At 39.4% G+C, this 18,959-nt stretch overlaps 1 protein-coding gene across 7 annotated transcripts in view; it reads left to right on the top strand.

The window, feature by feature from the left end:
- Positions 1–18,959, top strand: part of SYT1 (synaptotagmin 1) — a 530,182-nt gene that overhangs the window by 125,221 nt on the left and 386,002 nt on the right. For 5 of the 7 annotated variants that reach the window (XM_050935637.1, XM_050935628.1, XM_050935630.1 and 2 more), the window contains exon 2: positions 7,490–7,599. The exons of the other annotated variants lie outside the window; for them this stretch is intronic. The gene's annotated coding sequence lies outside the window, so the exon portion shown is untranslated. The remainder of the gene's footprint in view (positions 1–7,489; positions 7,600–18,959) is intronic. 7 annotated transcript variants of the gene reach the window in all.

Below are 18,959 nucleotides of genomic sequence, written 5' to 3' on the forward strand. Positions count from 1 at the left end.
TTTTTTTCAATTAAACATTTTTTGTTGGAAAATGTAGATTCATCAAAACTGAAGCTTTTTGTGGAATTTTTTTTGGTGAAATAGAATTCTTGTTTTTCAGCCAGTCCAGTTGTTGAACAAACTAGGAATGTCTCATTAAGTATCTCGGCACCAGTTGGCAGATACCAAATACTCTGTTTCACCAAATTTCCTCTCGACACTACAGTAGCATAAACATGTTTTTGTAAGCATTCAGATATGTTACTTTGGCTATCATTACATCATGTCAGCATGAGCTCATTGTGTGGTTCACCAGACCTCTTTTTTGAAGTCTACAGATAATATTTTCCTCTTGCAGAAAAATTTCAACTTTTGTAAAATCTCTCTCTCAAACTACATTGAGTGTGTAAGATATGTTGGGAAGTTACTTGGGCTAACGCACACCTATTTATTCTAGTCTTTACAATGCAACTGAAACTATGATGGTCTTTAAAAATTCTCAAACATCTTCAGATTTAAATAAACACTGCAGTCTTCATATGCAAGCAAAACAAGGGAATGCACTGACCTCTGTATCCTTCTAAGAGGGAGTAACAACTGAACAGCCCTTCTTGGGTCTGGATAATGAAGTCTGCTGTAATCAACTGATAACCAACATTTTGTTTCAAACTGTGGAAATGGCAGTCAACGTTTGTTTTGTTTTGTTTTTGGTTGGTTTGACTGAATTTTTTTCTAGACAAAGTTTAGACTTACTGTTTGATTTTACCTACATCTTACAGTGCTGCTATTACCATCCTGTATTAGTTGATCACAGACCTTTCTAGATAAGAGAGCCTTTTCCTGCCCATTCATGATGACTTCTCTCTCCTTCTCCCCCTGCCCTTGAAAAAAGACACTAATTGTACTGGGAGGCTGTTTGAGGACCAGGATCTCAATGAAGAAAGGCTAGTTCATTTTTTTTAAATGGTCTGCCTAAGCCATTAGCTTGAACAGGTATTAATGAATCTGAAAATTTGGATACAAAATGCAAATGGAAGAGATTTTTGCATGTGATTTGTATTTATACAAAAGATATGTCAGAACTTTTTCCATAAAGAACAGTTGGTATGCAGCAAAAACTGTCAGTTTGCTACATAGCCCATCAAAGTGCTGATAGATGCAGTATTGTGTAGAAATTTGACTATATTCATGTGTTCTACATGCATCATGCAAATAACTGAGTACTGAGAGTGAGAAGTATTATGAGAACAAAGCATTTAAAATCATCTATCACTGCTGTGTTTCATAATGTAGTAGGATACCAAAAACATCTGCTTCGTTTTCCTGCTGCATTTTGTCTCAATAGCCATGTTTGCATATATTTAGGCTTCTTTATTTCATTATGCAGAGTATTATGCATTGTTTGTCCAATAAGTGAGGTGCTCATTTTGTAACCCAAGGGACTTGTTCTTAGCGATTTAAAACATCTCTTTATACCTACAAATACTTGTTAAAACATGGATCATGTTTCACTATCACTTCTATTAATATTCTAAAATGTACATTATTGACTAAGTTATCTATTTCTTCTGGACTCCCAAAAACTAACTCCTATTGATATCAAAATATTGCCGTAAATAGGGTTTTCACACAAGGAAGACTCTTAAACAGATAGTCACCACCTAAGGTTGCCCACCACTTTCCATTATAAAACCCTGTTTTCAGTTGCTTATAACTTCACTAAGTTTAACCATTGGGATGAAATTTTCCATTATGGATGTCTGCCTTAGGCTGAACTTATTATTTATGTAGCCCATGGAATTATTTTGCTAGCTATAATGTCCTACTAATCTAGCCAGCCGTATCAAATAATATGTTTCTTTCTGAATTAATCCATTTCATTCTTGTATTTTATCAGTATTAATTCCTTTGAATATAGGATGTGTTGAGGCATATGATATGTGTTTCCTCATAATTATACATAGGCTTCTTGCATTTCAGCAAAACTTATCAGCCTGTAAAATCTGGTAAGATCTGCTATATAGCAAAAAGTATAATCAGTTAAGAGTATGTCAACCAAAGGGAAGAACTATACACATGACTAAACAGGTTTATCCGGTGTCTACAACTGGTTGGTAACCGCAGGGTACACCAAAACTTGGAAGTCACCAAGAGTTGGCAGTTTTTGGCTTGAGATAATCCTTATTAATACATAGAGAGTAAGTGTCATAATCCAGTAACCTATAGGATAAGGGTACCTGTAAATTTCTTAGGGTACAGAAATAAAATTTGGGTATAGTAGGTTGGGCCTGAATTACATAGTGTCAGGGTCCTATAAAATACCTGGTGAGGAAGTGTCTTGGAACTCACTCTTTTAGCGCTTCTTCTAATCTTTAGCTCTTTCTTTAGTTCTCCTATATTCTATAGACTACCTTTTTATCTACCTATCATTCTATCTACTATCACACTATCAGTTCAGCTTGTGCAGTATAGTATAACTAGTCAATATCTCTAACTATTGGGGGAAGCCAGAACCATTGCCAGAACTTCACCTCCTATTACTGGGTCCTCAAGGAAAGGTGTGAGTATGTTAAATTAAGGAATTTAGGGTATTTCTACACTACCCACTGGATCCGCGGGCAGTGATCGATCCAGCAGGGATCGATTATCATGTTTAGTCTAGATGTGATAAATCGATTCCAGAGTGCTCTCCCTTCGACTCCTGTACTCCAGCTTGGTGAGAGGTGCAGGTGGAGTCAGTGGGGGAGCAGCAGCAGTTGACTTACCACAGTGAAGACACCATGGTAAATAGATCTAAGTTGCATAATTTAGATTGATCCCCCCAGCATAAACTAGGGCTTATAATAAGAATGTTACCACCAGAGGTTTTGGAATTTTTACTGTTTTGCAGTTATAAGTTTCATAGCATTTATTATTCTTTTATTAATCTCAATAAAGTTTTTATCAATTTGGTGTTGTCCTCAATGTAAGTGTTCTTTGCCAAGCACCCCAAGAGTCCTCTCCTGATATAGAACTCTGAGTTCTTGAACTCTGTAGTCTGAATTGGACAAGAACCTATAAATCTTCTGGTCGGATGTGATCAGTGGTGAGCCATAACAACTAACATATCAAATTCAGGTCAACATTTATTAATTATTATTATTATTTTATTTCAGACAAAATGGTGCAGCTGTTTCCAAGAATGAGATTAGGGAAAATTATCAGGGAATTGAAATTTGGAAGAGGGGTGGACTTTGTGTCAAGAGTGTTGTTCTTTGACATCCCTGGGAAAATCCACCCAAATTTGGTCAAGATATATTGGAAAAATTGCAGTGTGCACATGCTCAGTAGAGACTTGCTAGAGCTTAATAGCTAAAATCTCTGAAGATTCTGTCCAAGGAAGCATGCTTGACTCTCACGGCTCCTAGCATTGACCCCATGGAGAAACTGAGCATGATACATCCCCTCAGAGATCCTTCACATGACAGGATTGCATGCTCTATTCCCACAAAGCAACTAAGCATGCTCCAGCCCAGGGTTACAACGGCTTTCCCTGTAATGGCTGTTGCCAGATGCTCTGGGCTGGAGTAGGACAGGGCACTAGAGGTGAGAGCAGGGAGTCTGTCTCTTCTGTGTTCAATGTCTCCACCACAACTTGTTGGCACCCGGGTAGGTGTCTGATGTGAATGGAGAGAAGAGAAAAGCGAGACTTGTGGGGGTGGGAGAAGCAAAGAAGTGAGTTGGGACAAGGAGGTTGGGGTGGGGAAAGTGGGAGAGGAGGGGAGAAACTAGGAGTTGGAGAGGAAAGACTATGATGGGTTGGACAAGGAGACTGGCAGATGATGGGGAAGACAGGGCTGGGTGGAAGAGAGATCTGACAAGGAGTTGTGGTTCAGAAGAAGAAATGGGACTGTCTTGGCAAAGAGACTGGGTTCTTGTTCCGGGGGGGGGTAAGGGGGGGACTGGAGATTGGAAGAGGACCCTCATGAAGGAGACTGTGCATCAGGGTGGGGAGGGAAGTGGGGAGAGACAAACCAGATGAGGAGCAGGGGAGGGCTGGGACTGGCTGTGCAAAGAGATTAGCACTATGTGTGGGGAGGAGGTGAGACTGGGGCCTGGATCCACAGTGTTCATCTTGTGAGTGCCTAGAAAATCACTGGAATCCACAAACTGGAGGTTAGGTGCCTAGGGTCCCTATGCAATTAATGAGATCCATAAAAGCCCGCGTGCTAGGTGGGGAGCTGGCTATGTGAGCCAGTGGGAGATGCTGGTGAGAGGAGTGTATCCTAAGCCCCTACCCTCTCATGGAGTGAAGTGCCTAAGGCTGTGGTGGAGGGAATTGCTTATCTGGTCTTGGGATCCATAACTGGGAACTCCTCACCTGGACTCAAGTGCCTGAGGTGTTTCCTGTGAGAATGGCTTAGGCACCTGTCTAACTCTATACAACATCCAGGAGGTTCGGAGGAGGAGGTGATCTCCCTTATGAACTTTAAACCAGTAGTTATGGTGCTGGGCTAAAGCACGGCTATAAAGGAGGCCTCTTTTCCCATCCTAAATCTTGGATTCAGGCACTTAAATCCAATTGTAGATCTGGGCCTGAGCATCAGGGGAAGGGGAGAGATTGGGACTTGAAGGAGGAAACAAGAGAGAGCTGGGTAAGGAAACTGGGACTGGCATGAGACATCTGAGGACTGGAGACAGAGACTTGGTAGGCAAGGAAAATAGGACTGGGCCAAGGAACTTTGTGTGGGGAAGAGACAGAACTGGGACAGAATGGAAGGAACAGGGCAGAAGGGATCAAGCTTGGGGAGTGGGAATGGGAACATGCAGAATCTGTGCCCACTAGAGCACATTCCCCTCCAAAGCCTGGAATGAAACTGAAGACCCCTGAATTTCACCATTCTAGCAAATAACTGTGAAACTCATGGGCAAAGTGTGTGTCTCATCCCCCTTATTATGATCCTCATAATAAATTACTACCGCTATCAGTTATCATTACCTCAAGTGGCAGAGGTCTGGGCAGTAGATTAAAAGGTTCCAAACCTGTTGATAACCGATGTGAGTGTCAGTATGATGCCTCATGATGGACTTTTCTATTTATTTATTTTTTTTGTTTTCTTATTTGAATCTCAGAAATTGCATAAAAAATAATGTTAAAACACGATTAAGGTTACAAAGTCAAGTACTCAGAAGTTAGGAAATGACAGAATTAAGGATGCCTCTGCTTAAGTGGTTCTGGAAAAGCTAGATTTGAAAGTAATTATTTTGCAACTGAGGATATTCTTTGAGGATTCAATGCATCATTGGGAATTTTGAAGAATCTTAGATTTATACATAATTCTGTTTTGTCATTTTATTCCTTTTTTTAATACTAAACTATTCTTTTGAAATTCCTGATGGCACAGAAGAGAAGAGGATATTTTCAAGCATCTAATAAAGGAGTTGCAGAAAATAATCTAAAGCTATTGAAAATATTCAGAAAATATTTCGCAATATCTCTAAGCACAGTCTCCTGGTTTTTCTGCAATTTTAAATTTTAATACTGTGCTTTCAGTGATTTTTAAGAAAATGCATTTAATGTCTTCTGCTACAGTTGTTTCCAAGACCTTGCAAATATGGAAAAAGCCTGAACTTCACAATAATGTGAAAAAATCACTTACTTTTCTGTGCCTCAGTTCTTCATCTGAAAACTGAGTAGGACACATCATTTCTCCTGTCCTTTGACTGCCTTGTCTATTTAGATTTCAGTTCAGCGACTATCTCTTATTATGCGTTTGTACAGCACTCGCACAGGGGCTTATAGTCACAACTCTAATGTTAATAATATGCAGCAAAGGCTATTTAGCTGTTTGGATGCAGCACCTTAATGTGGACTTGTATCAAAGAACCTGTTTGTCTGAAACACCTCACCATCTTCGGTAGGTATTGATCTGGGGAAAATTGTTTCTACTAAATCACTAGGTGAGGTGACTCATTTACCCCACCTGAAGTCGGATGTAAGATGTGGGTGGAAATTTAGGAGTAGCCAAGAACGTGGAAAAAATTTGAACTGATCTTTGTTACTGCTGCACCTTTGTCCAAGTGGGTTAGCCAATATTCAGGGTCTGCTGCATTGTTTCATTAGGAAGAGAAATTGATGATGAGTAAAGTCCTGTTTTCCTGACCCCAATTGGAATAAGCAACAGCAGGGAGTTTTCTTGCTTATCACTTCCAAGCCTGCCTTTCCACCCTCATTGATGCCTTCTTTTCTGCCTTTGTCACCCACACAGAAAACCACAGCTGCAACCAAACAACCTCCCAGCCCTTGTGTTCACAGTCAGTTCCAGGGAAAACCCTCTCATTTTCCCTGAGTTAGTTCTCGCTTCGGTCTTCCTTTGTGGCACAGTGTCGGGGGGAAGGGAAGAAGGGTTTGGTTTTTCAGGTATCTTATTCCATAAATGATCTTACCTGCTCCTTCCATTTCAATGAATGAAGGGTGGCTCACGTGCCTATAAACTTTAATGAGGTCTATGACTGCCTACAGCTCAAAAGACCTGCTTGCTCTCAGTCATTAACATCTTCCAGCATAATATTATGTTGTTGTGGCTGTTTTCTTTGTTGATAAAGCTAAACCAAAGGAAGGCTTTCCATATTGCGTGAACTGTGTTTATAGAGCAGCTTGGAAAAGCCATCTGCTCAGAAGGCCAAATTCTATAAAGACTGATCCAAAGCCTATTAAAATCAATTGGAGCCTTTTGATTTATTTCAGTAGACTATAGATCAGTCCCCATAATCTTTACCCAGCCAAAACTCCCACGGTAGTCAACTGAATCCATTAGGTATATTAACTGAGTAAGACCTGTGGGCTGTGACCCAAAACAAAGTGTGATTCCTGCAGACCAAATTCTTCTATCCTCACAATTTACAGTAAAGAGTTTACTCAACACTGACTAAAGTAAGGATTCCTAGGATTCCTGTCTTTAGTTGCCCCAAGTTTCCATTGACTTTTCTAAAGTCCATATCAGCAAAGCATTGTGGTGAGAGTGATAAACGTTCACATAATTTTGGTTATGTATTATGGCCTTTAATCTCAAACAGGCAGAAAGATGAATGAATGATCAAGAAGTTAAAACTAAGGAATCATTCTCTCACATGTTTATCAGCTGACATAGAAGCATCTCATTGGTGTGAGTGCACTAGAATGGCAAATTCACCACATCTGCCTCAGTTTTAAAAAGTGCAGAAAACAAAAAATATTGTCACATTAATAAAGTAAATAAATAAAACCCTATGTGTCAATGATAAAGTATCAACATAAAGAAGGAAGACATTTCTTCATTCAAGGTTCATTTTTGTAGATCTTATGATTGATTCTCCTTTGTTGCCGCTCAACCTCTCACAATCAAGAATTGAAGGGGATAGAACAAACCATGAATAATTAATGTGTTTTCTAAACGGAAGTTGGTTGTGGGCAAAGAGATAATAGCAAATGCAAGTAGAGAGGTGCCGGACAGTGTTTAAATGGAATCTCTCTCACTTTCTCTTTTTAAAGTGAAAAAGAAAAGTGAGCTTGAGCAGTAAAGAATTTAGAACCTGACTGGTACATACTTCACTCGAGATTTCCCTGTGAACAGAAAACTGCATTGATGCCGATCATATAAGGTATTTTAAAAACACCAAAAAAATTTTGGTATCCGTGTGGATTTTGCATAGCTTGTGAAATGTTTTAGTGCATGATACTTTTCTATAGAGAAAATTATTATTTTTTCTAAACATGGCTTTTTCTGCTTTCAAGGGTGTGTCAAATTAGTGGAGGCATATTTTTATGGCTCTTATGTTGCTATTTCAGATTGCAAGGCTAAGCAAAAAACAATCTGCATTTACTGACTGTTCAAAAATTTCTTGCATTCCTTTGCCTTCTTTCACTATCAACTTATGCTTCATCAAATTCAAAGTTGTCATGGTTCATTATCCATAGATGATCTTGAGCAGTCTTGCATCATAAAAAAAATATGCTGTGGCATCTGCCTTTGAGCTTTTGTACACCACTGTACATATCACTTCTAGGCAAGGTTATCTATCTTTGGTTTAACCTATGTTTAATATACAGTATTGATGGGTATAGCAGAATGTATCATTGTTTTACATATATATGTCTCACTCCATGGAAACTATATACATTACATTGTTATGAACAGTGTAGTTGTGTTTATAAAATGTCTGCTTTATTGTTTTAGCTAATGAGTTTCATCCAATTCTATTATTACACAGCTCAGAATCTTCATTAGCCAATCAAGTTACTCCCTCAGTCTGTCATTTTGAGTTCTTGTACTGAATGTAAGAGAGTGTTTTGAAGTTAGTTGTAATTGAATTATGAATAATAATCTTTTTATTCAGTCCCATGTTTTCTGAATATTCCGATTTTAGAAACCATAAATGAATTCCACAATCCTGACACTTTATATTATTAATATTGATTATATTCATAAAAGTTAATTATGTCCAGACACTCAGAATTACATTTAATGAATTGAATTACCATAGAGGAAATAAAAATTCAAATGGTTACTAGTTTAAAAAATAGATTTTTTTAATGAAAACTTATGTGCTTAGATAACGGTAAATAAATGCCAGTTCACGCTCTTTTGTATCCTACAATTCACATGCTGAATGTCTTTGATAAGGGATGTTTTGAGGTTAAAATTTCTCTGTTCTTCTTTGCTGGAGTAATAGTTTAAATTTAATCAGAAGTTAACTTACTATTGAAACTGCATTCATTACTTCTGACTTCTTTATCTGAAAACAGATGCTTTCAGAAGTAATATTCACTACTAATTCTTTTAGCTTTGTTTCAGTGCCTCTTGAATTAGTAAATGTTTGAAATAATATGAACTGAAATAATTGGCTTTATGTATCCAAATGTAGTTTATTCTTAGTACACTAAACACAGGTATTTCTGCCTACTACAGCCCAAAGATCTAGAGACACTTGGGTGACATTCTCCCCTAGGAAGTCACAGCACAAGAGAAACATTAGATTCCCTATATTGTTACAAGCTTGATACAACTTTTGATTAAAATACCATAGTATGTGCCATTCCTGCTAACTGTTGAAAGGTATTTTCATAGTCTGAAGTTATTTTCAAGACTTGTGATGCATGTCACACATTATTCATACCACTTTTTTCTTGCTTACATTGTAAGGACTTCATTCCGATAGAGCTTCCTGCTGCATGCATGTGTGTGTGTTTTTGATGGATGTGAGGGAGAGCTTCTAGAATTTGAGATAATTCACAGGTCAAAAGACAGACAAAAACCTACAAAGCTGGAGAAATGCCAGGAGAGTACCCAATAAAAGTTCACAAAACAAGTGAAAGGCTAAATGTGAATGAAAAGCAATATGTCCTGCTCTGTCCCCTATGAAAATAATACACTTACAAATGATTAGTATTATTTTTCTATTTGTAGAGGGGGGTCCCAGTGAAGCTAAGTCTTTCAGTCCATCTGTGACCTTAGCTCTGGCTCTTGTTTTGCCTACAGCCTGTTTTATTTTCAGTACAAAAAATTCAATACAAATGTTTGCAATTTGTAAGAAAGGGAAGGAGAGATGGAGATTGGAGAAAAAAAAATCTTACTCCTCCAACACCTTCTCCCACAGATACTGTTGAAAATGAATCTTGATTGCAGTAGGAGTGTGTTCATTAGGATGATAAATATTAATTTCCATCTTTGTTCGCAATCGTGTGTCTCAGTCATGTGTAGCTTCTTTTGGGAATATGAATATGCGTCTGGGAGTTAAATAAGTCACCAATGTTTAAATCTGTTCTCGTAGATAAGTCATTCTAACTGAAATGAGAACTGGCAAATGTTTGAGATCTGATAGCTGAAGTTCCTATTTGAACTGTGGCTTCCAGGACTTGCACTCTCATCTGACTGTGTGTGAACCTGGATTGCTACTAAACAGCTTACCCACATATACCTGTGATTCACAATAGGATACGTAACTAAGAACATGGACAAGAATTAGCCTATCCAAATCATGAAGAAATTCTACTTAGGGCTTAATCCTGCAGTCAAATTTTTCACATTTAAAACTCCCGGTAAAGCAGAGTTTTGCCTATGTAGGACTGCAGGATTGGGTCCTAAATAGGGTTACCAGCTCTCGAGGATTGTCTTGTGGTCTCCAGGAGTTACAGATTTATTTTTAATTAAAGATTATGATCATGGGATGAAACCTCCAGGAATATACCTATCCAATATTGGCAACCCTAGTCCTAAATATGTATAGTGTTACTGTTTCATAAATATTGGGTCTGATTCCGATGGGTTTTTTTAATTTTAATTTTTATTTTTTTACTGCTGTAAGAACATTGATTTCAAGGAAGTTCGTCTGTCTTTATGCTGCTTATGAACTCAGAATCTGCCCCAAAGTTTATTTTATGGAAATAATTTTATTTTCAGCAAAACGGTTTATAGTAGAAGTGGAGAGCCACTGATTTTTGTTGTTTGTTTATTCATATCCAGTGTGGCTTGAATCTTGTGCTAGGAAAGAAAAGCAAACAGGCTAAATTCTGCCATGGTGCATCCTTCTGACCATACTTCCTGTCCATTCAGCCTTGCTGGCCTGATATAGATAAAGAATGTACAATGTACAATCACCACTTAACTGTCATCATTCAAATTCTATGTTAATAATGCCACAAACACCACATATATGGTCAACTTTCCAATGGCAACCACAGTATGTAATAACTGGTATATATATAATATATGCCTATATATTATGGAAATGTATAGGGTTAAAGTGTTCTCAGCATTACTACTACTGTTTGTTCCTGACATTATGAGAGAGACAGAGAACCAAGCAAAGCAATTCATTGACTTTTACAACATGACCAACTGGTTTGAACAGTTTGTCCAAACAATTGGTTTCTTTTCTTTTCTTCTATTTTTTTTAAGATAATATGTGAAATCTTTGTATTTTTGGAAGTACAACTGCTTATCTGTGCCTGACACCACATCACATCATTATGAGAGGTCCCAAAATTCGCTGTTCTTTCTTGGATTTAATTATCTAGCAGTTTTCAACAGTAACCTGACTGCTACTGACATGTAGAATTTCAACTTGTTCAAATATAGAGAGAGTGTGTGTGTGTGCGCCTCCTTGATATTGGTAACAGTGGCTTCTGTTAGTGCTTATCTATTTTGATTCTTAAAATGGAATAAAGAGGGAAAATGCAAAGTAATAGCTACATGTTCTAGTTAGCGAGGCAGCGATCAAGGCTTTTTATCACACTAATATTTGGAAAAATACAGTGTGCGTGTTGAAGCTTAGTTTTTCAGATATCTCAAGGAAACAGAGATTGCAAGGAACAGGTTTGGCATGGCAAATATGCCCACAAAGCAAAATAAATCATCATCCAAACAAGGAGTGATTAGTCTTGTGGGATTATTTGTTACATATTCCTGATAGCTTTCTGACATGTTAATTATCATGTTTATCTCGTTTGCTACAGTTTTTTGATTCTATGGTGTACTTGTTGTCCAAACACAGCAGAGATGAGAAAAGAAGCCATTGTTAGTTTTTCAGTGTAACATGAACCAGTCAGAGTGGCCAGTCAAGGTAAAGAAAATTGTGAAGAGAGGAACCCTGTATTCTTGTGTTTGCAAAATAAAATTGATTCTCTAAGTACTGAGCAGTTGGCAAAATGGAAGCAGAATTGAAAATATGGGTGAATTTGAATTCATCTGTAAAGGAAGTCATAAAATTCAGGAAGCGTGGATAATGTAGGTACAGGTCAAGTGTTATATTTTGCTCCCTTTTTAAATGAGTGGAAACACTGAAGACCTGTATATTGAAAATACAAAATAAAACACAACGTGTGTTTATAAAATATTCTTGTGGCCCTGCCACACCTCATCCCAGAGAAGGGCAGTAAAGAGGTCCTCCAAGCTGTCTAGAGTTGCTGTGTGGGAAGCATCCAACCATGGCCCAGCAGGTCAGTATAAGAACAGCTGCAGGGCCAGAGTGAGTTCAGTTCCTTGCTAGAGCTGAAAGAGAGTGGATGGTGCTCCAGGCTGGCTGCTGGGACTCCATGAGGACAAGATCCTGAGGTAAGGGTGAAGAGTGTGTGGGAGCCACAGGGAAATGGCCCAGGGAATTATGGCAGCAATGCAGTTTATTTAAAGAGATATTGTGAACAGCTGCTATCTACAGGGTCCCTCAGCTGGGACCCGGAGTAGAGGGTGGGCCCAGATTCCCCCCGTCCACCCCCTCGCCACTGGGAAAGTGGCCTGGACTTTGAGGCACTCCAGAAAGGGGACTGAACTGTAGTGGGCCAACTGAAGAGTTGGGGCCAGAAAGGCCCTGAGAGGATGAAGACACTGCCTCCAAGGAAGGAGCCCTGCAGCACTGCTCCATTCTGGATTAGGGACAAACAGAGAGATTTCACAGAGGGCACTGAGAGAGGCCCCTGTTGGACTTGTACCCCAGAAGGGCTTTGCGTTGCTTTTATCACAGGTGGACAGTGTATGCGACTCGGCCAGAGGGCTGAATCACTGAAGATCTGCCAAGAGAGAGAGTGCAGGCAAATGCTCTTGGCCAGGGGGCACTATTGAGAGGTGAGTGCAACCCCGTTACAATAATAAATACAGTATGGTGGTGTTTAGTTGACATTTTGGGGGTGAAAATCAAACATAGTCTATAGAAATACGAAATGCTGGTATTTTCTAAGTTGCAATTTACACACAAGTTTAGTCTTAAAGAATATTAATTCTATTTTTATAGCTGTCACTTAGGAAATTATTTTGGGCAAAGCAAAACGTTCTTGATATACAGTGCCCTAACCAATGGACTGTTGGATACATGCAGGCTATCAGTGCCTCTATGCTGTTTTTTGTAAATCCAGCCCTTTTTTTTCTTTTGATTTTGTAATGCCCAAACCAAAACACTTTGTATGACAGACTACATTATGTTCACCTTTTTTACAAAACTATGATAAGTTTTGTATGAAGTATGCCTTCTGAGGTATCATTTTAAAACTCGTAATCTGCTGAGCATTATTCTCCTGGTACAATGTGTGTGGCACCATTGTATGTAAAGTTTATAAGATTCCAGACTGCTGTAAGCTTATAGTGAGGAAAAACCTTTTGTTTTTAAGTACACTTAGCTTGGTAAGTTAGATATTAGTTTGCCTCTTTTATATTTTTTTTTCTTTGTGACCAATTCTGACTTTTATGCCTCATTACCTGTAGTCACTTAAAATATGTCTTTCTGTAGTTAATAAACTAGATTTATTCATTTTTATCTAAACCAGTGTGTGTTTGGATTGAGGTGTTGGGAACCTTCACTTGCGATAACAGGACTGTGCATATCAATTTCCATTAATGAAATATCAGACTTTCTATAAGCTTGTATTATGCAGGAGGGTGCTGGGCAGTATAAGATGAATATTTCTGGGGGACTATCTGGGTCTGGGAAGTTGCTGGTGTCATCCTATATATAATTCATGAGTGGCTAGCCAGAGCGTTCATGTAATTCATCAAGGAATGATGTTGCATGTACTGGCCAGGAGTGGTTGTTCTCACAGCAAAGTAGAGTAAAATGCGTCCCAGCTTGGAGAATTGAGGGGACACAGCTGCTGAACAGTCCAGATTGTACGCTAAAGAATATCACACTTTGTTACACCCAAAATGAAACATTTCCAACTTTTTTGATTTGCTGACAGTTCTGAAAAATTTTGGGTTTGGGTGGAACCAACATTATTTTTCACTTATTTGGACCTACCTGCTAACAAAAAAATAAGCTATTTGTACAGATGTAGCTTCCATTTCCATGCTGGCCTCCATCCTGTCAATGTCAGGGATTGAACAGGAACTTCCCGAGTTAAACACATGAGTCTGTATAATTTGAGTTTAAGAGCCAAACTCCAAAATTATTAGCTGTAACGCTCAGGTGTTCTCTTTGGATTGTGTATATAGTGGCAGGGGCATGTAACATGCACTGACCAGCGGGGGCGGGTGATCAGTGTGTATAGAGACAGAGGGTGGGAAGAAATCTTTCTTTATAATGTGAGCCTTGCAAGGAAGTGGGACAGTTAGGTACATCTGATATGTTGGTTCTTGTAAGTAAGCTTTAAAATCTATTGGAATAGCACTAAAAAAATAAATAAATAAAAAGAAAGGAGCAAGTGGAGACAGGACAGAGAGCTTCCATCACTTAACATCATTCCAGTTCTTTCTTTCTCAGAAACAGATGGCTGAAATGAAATGGGCTTCCTTTCTATTTTATAAATCTTAGTACAGTATAAGGTAAAATTGTACTTTTGTACATTGAGCTTATAACACAGGTAGAGAACGTAGGTCTACCTTTCAGGGGCAGGAGAACAGATGAAAGACAGTAGGTTGGCATCCTTAGTGTATGTGATTGGTTTTGGTAGGAGAGGTGCAGGTCATCTTACAGTATTTACTAAAAGACAGCTGTTCAGCTAAAATGCACATGTACTGGAGAATATAACAAACACCTAAATAATGGACAAATTGTCTTTTGCACAGACTTGTAATAAAAGAAGCACAGCATGTGAAATTTCATTCGACTGCAGCAAAATTGTACATATTTATGAACATAGGGGGTGCTTGATACTTCTTTGGTAAACTCGGAAATACTTTACAAGTGAATAGTTGTGTACAGCACACTGTGACTTACACACATTTTTTCCAGTATATTTCTGCACTGCTGTTCATTCTGCTTCCCTTTTTCACCAGCAACAAAATGGCTCCTTGTGTGTGTTAATACATTTTCCATGTTTGCTGCTGTAAGAAAGATACATTATGGTCTTTCTATACTCCATGTTTTAAAACATGCACTTTGTCCATTTATAAGCAGCATGGGACACTACTTAGCTTTAAACTCTGACATGAAGTACTGCATGGAAAATATCACATAATAATAGTGAGAGATGTATATGCAGCTTTATGTTTAGAATGCAGGCTCATCCATATGGCCACTCAGACGTGTTCTATCTTTAACAGCATAAGGAGGCTGGCTAGATGATTTTAAATTGCCAGACATTTTCCTCTGCTCGGTTTCTGTGATTCAGCTACTCCAATTATGAACCACTAGGTTTCTTTCTCTTTAATTATGAATAACACAAGGTAGCCAGTATTTAACCAGGGGTTGTTGGTTTTTAGTTTTGTTTTTTGTTTGTTTTTTGGGGGTTTTTTTTGTCATTACTTCCATCCTCCTCTTCAGCCTGCCTATGTCACAGTTCACTTACTGCTTGAGTACTGGAGAGTCTGCTGTTAGACATCACTACTAGGTCATTCTAATGTTATGGTTTGGTTAATGTTGGTTCCCTGGAATAAAAATACTTAACCGCCTTCAAGAACCAAAACTTACTAGGACAAAAAACAAATGGGGGAAGCAGCAAATGAAGACGTGTAGGAGTGTTGGACAGACTGGTTTGAATAAAATAAGCACTGGTCCAAACCTTCACCTATCCCTAAACCAAAATGTGAAGCAAATATTTTGAAGGTTTGAAAAAGTTCTGAACCCCATTTACTTGCCTGTTGCAGTGGATCTTTTGGCAGGAGGAGAGGACTTCTATCCCTCAAGAAATCTATTTCCTTCTCAGTGGGCTTGGTGTCAGCAAGACCCACCAATCCTTCTGGGACGTGGATACAGTATTTTTAAATGCAAATGTACTGTATCACCAATCTTCTGTATAACTTCTGACCCATTGTGTTCCTTTGAGTTTGTAAAATCCCCAGAACAAGTATGAATCCCTATCCCAAGGTTAGCAGGAAGGGAAGGAGCTATCTAATGTGCTCTGGAATTTTACTATCCATCACTGCTTTCCAGGAAGTCCCAGAGTGCCTTTCCATTTTGAAATGTAGTTCTATAGAACTGAGTTCAACATGGTATCTACCTATTGCATGCAGGTGGGGTTTGGGAAAGCTGTCTACCTCACTGTCCTCTAAAGAGGAAACCTGTTTCCTAGCAAGATGCAGTAATGTAGATGTAGTTATGTTCCTGAAAAATGTGACTTTAAGTGAAACAATGTTAAGCAGATCCAATTTCCCAATAAGAATTAATGTAAATGAAGGGGTTAGGTTCCAGGGAAATTTTTTTCAAAAGACTATATTACACACACACACACACTCTCTCTCTCTCTCTCTCTCTCTCTCTCTAAGTTTTAAACAAACAATTTAATACTGGTACACAGTGATAATGATTGTGAAGCTTGCTTGAGGTGGAGGAATCAGAGGGTGGGATATTACCCTGGGAAAGCCTTACTGCTAAATGATGATCTAGCAATTGGCTGAGCCCTCAAGGGTTAACTCTCACACTCTACAAGGCAGCAAGAATGGAGGGAAGGGATACAGCATCGCAGACAGAGACACACACCGTATATGAGAGAGAGAGAGATGCGTATTTCCCCTTTAAGTATGCTAACCCTACTCAAGTACACTGGCTTGTTAATTAGATCAGCTTGCTGAGACTGCAGCTGCTGCCAGCAAGCTCCCTCTGTCCTGAGACCTGTCCTGTTTCTCCCCTGCTCTATAGAAGTTGGGATAAGTGGCAAGTGGGAGTAGGGGGAAGGGGGACACCTGGACAGCCCCCTCTTTCTCCCCTCTCACCCACACAGAAAGCAGTAGTCTTGGGGAGCAGAGGGCAGGAGCAGCACATGACAGTGGGGGGAGAGACAGCTGAACTGCCAGCAATTGATAGCCTACTGGACAGCTGCTGCACAGGGAGCTTAGGCGCGTGGGGAACTGATTGATAGGGGGGCTGCCGGTCCACCCTGGTTCCAAGCCCTCACCAGCTAGCTCCAATGGGCTGCTCTTCTTGCAAGCACTGTACAAAGCAGGTGGCTGCCAAACAATGTTATAAGGGAGCATTGCACAACTTTAAACAAGCATGTTCTCTAATTGATCAGCAACATAACAAAACAACGTTAACCAGGACAACCTTAAGTGAGGACTTACTGTAGCATAGACCAGCCAAGCCACTCCTCTTAGCTAAAGTGGATCTGCTAGATGAAGGCTGGTTAGATGAGAGGGTATTCTTTACTGGGGAGGGTGATGCTGGGAGCCTATGGTTAGGACAGTTGAGAGAGATTTTGAATAAACATTTATAATTCCAAGTGCTTATCTAAATCCTTTGAGGTTTTGTCCACCACTGATGTGTGTTATGTGCTCCCACCACTCATAATATGATCTCTTGCAGGAGCATTTTGTTCAGTTGTGACTTGGCCAGCCATGCCCTGATGACCAGTTAACGTGAGTGCAAAGATGCAGTAATGCACAACATTATGTCACTAAGATCAATTCAAACTGCTTGACTTGTAATGTTACCACTTTACTTTCCTACCATTGCTTTTGCAGCATGTTGAACGTACTACTACCATTACCAGGGGAGAAAGGGCTTTTACAGCCTGCATGACCAGAGGGAATTCTTTTTGATGCAATTTTTGCCCCTTCTGACCCTCTGCAGCAAACACCCAAGAAAAAGCTTCAACTCTTGCTGTATTTAGCAGCTGCTGCTTGGCAAAGTGCCTCAGTCTTATCTATGAAATTCTGCTGGGGCTATATGGATATTTTTAGCTTTGATAGCAGTCTTATGCAGAACATCATAAAGTAAAGACTTGTAACGGGTTGGCAGTGTTGGCCTAAACTACTCCACTCTCCGAACAGATGTTGCTGTTATAGGAGGAAGAGTTAAACTGACTCTGAATTTCTATGGCAGGTGACATATTTCCCTAACTGAATATAAGAGAAGTGGGAGTAACTCTTAAGAGAGATGGAGGATCTAGGGTGGAGGAACTAAGCAGTCTTGGGATAGAAGTCTCTTGGAGCAGTCAATCCTGGGAAGAAGGCTGGAGTTGAACTTTATTTTAATTCCATTTTTTTTGTTAGCAAAGCCAGACTCCAAGAAGAGGGTGAGGATTATTTTTTTTCTACCCGATGTGCAGACTTAATTATAGAGCGGGTTCAGAAAGGCGCTGCTCACACACTCCTGTTGACATTAGTGGTCATGTCACTCATGCTTGGGGAAGAATAGGGCCCTAACTCATTTAGGGTCTGCTCTCCCCTTGCATTCGTCTGTTCAAGTCCCATTGATGCTAATGGGACTTTTCAATATGTATTGACAGGAGAATTAGACTTCCTTTTTTCTTCTGTCACTTGGTATTTATATAGCTGGAGAGCTTGACTGCTTCACCGAGAAAACTGCTGTTTTGCCGATAGAACTAAGTTTAAAGAGAGGCTCAGATGGCAATGACATAGGGGAGGCTGTTTTTCCTCTTTACTTCAGTGTTTTCCTATGTGTGTCTCTCCCTACAATTATCATTTTAACTCAGCCTTTTCATACCCATCCTTTCCTTTGTTCTTGCCCATCACCTTGAAATTCCTCCTAGATACTAACTGTACTTCTGCTGATCCACTGACTTCATTTTAACAAGTGTCTGTTCAGCCAGGACAGTGCTAGTGTTAATCAAGTACATGGCTAGGGCCAGCAACCCCTAACTGCCGGTTAAGAGGTGACTGCTAGATTGAACACATCTTTCCTTGAACACCTAATATCACATAGCAACACTGCAATATCAGTGCTAGCCTTGGGATTAGACATAGATTAAAATTATGTAAACCTTCTGCCATGGGCTGTCAGCAGCAAAATGGGCTGTGTTCAAATATCTAGGGATTCCTCTTGAAATTTACAAATGCCACTGGCGCAAATCCCAACCCAGAAACCTGGGAGAAACTAAATACCTTCCCTGGCCAGCCTTAACAAACACCGCTTCCTCTCTTGCAAGCTCAATCTGTGTACAACACAAAGAACTTTATTAAGGGGGAAACGACCACAGCATTAATTTGGGGAAACAAAAAACAATAACTTTAAAGTATGTTTGTACAAATTGTAAGTAAAATGCCCACCTTGGGCAGTAGTTCTTTGCGTCGGTCTCTTGGCCTGCTGGTTTCAACCTTGGATTGACAAACAGTCCTGGTTTGTTGTCAGTGTTAATG

The sequence above is a fragment of the Gopherus flavomarginatus genome, chromosome 1 (genome assembly GCF_025201925.1).
Source record: "Gopherus flavomarginatus isolate rGopFla2 chromosome 1, rGopFla2.mat.asm, whole genome shotgun sequence".
Taxonomy (NCBI): domain Eukaryota; kingdom Metazoa; phylum Chordata; order Testudines; family Testudinidae; genus Gopherus; species Gopherus flavomarginatus.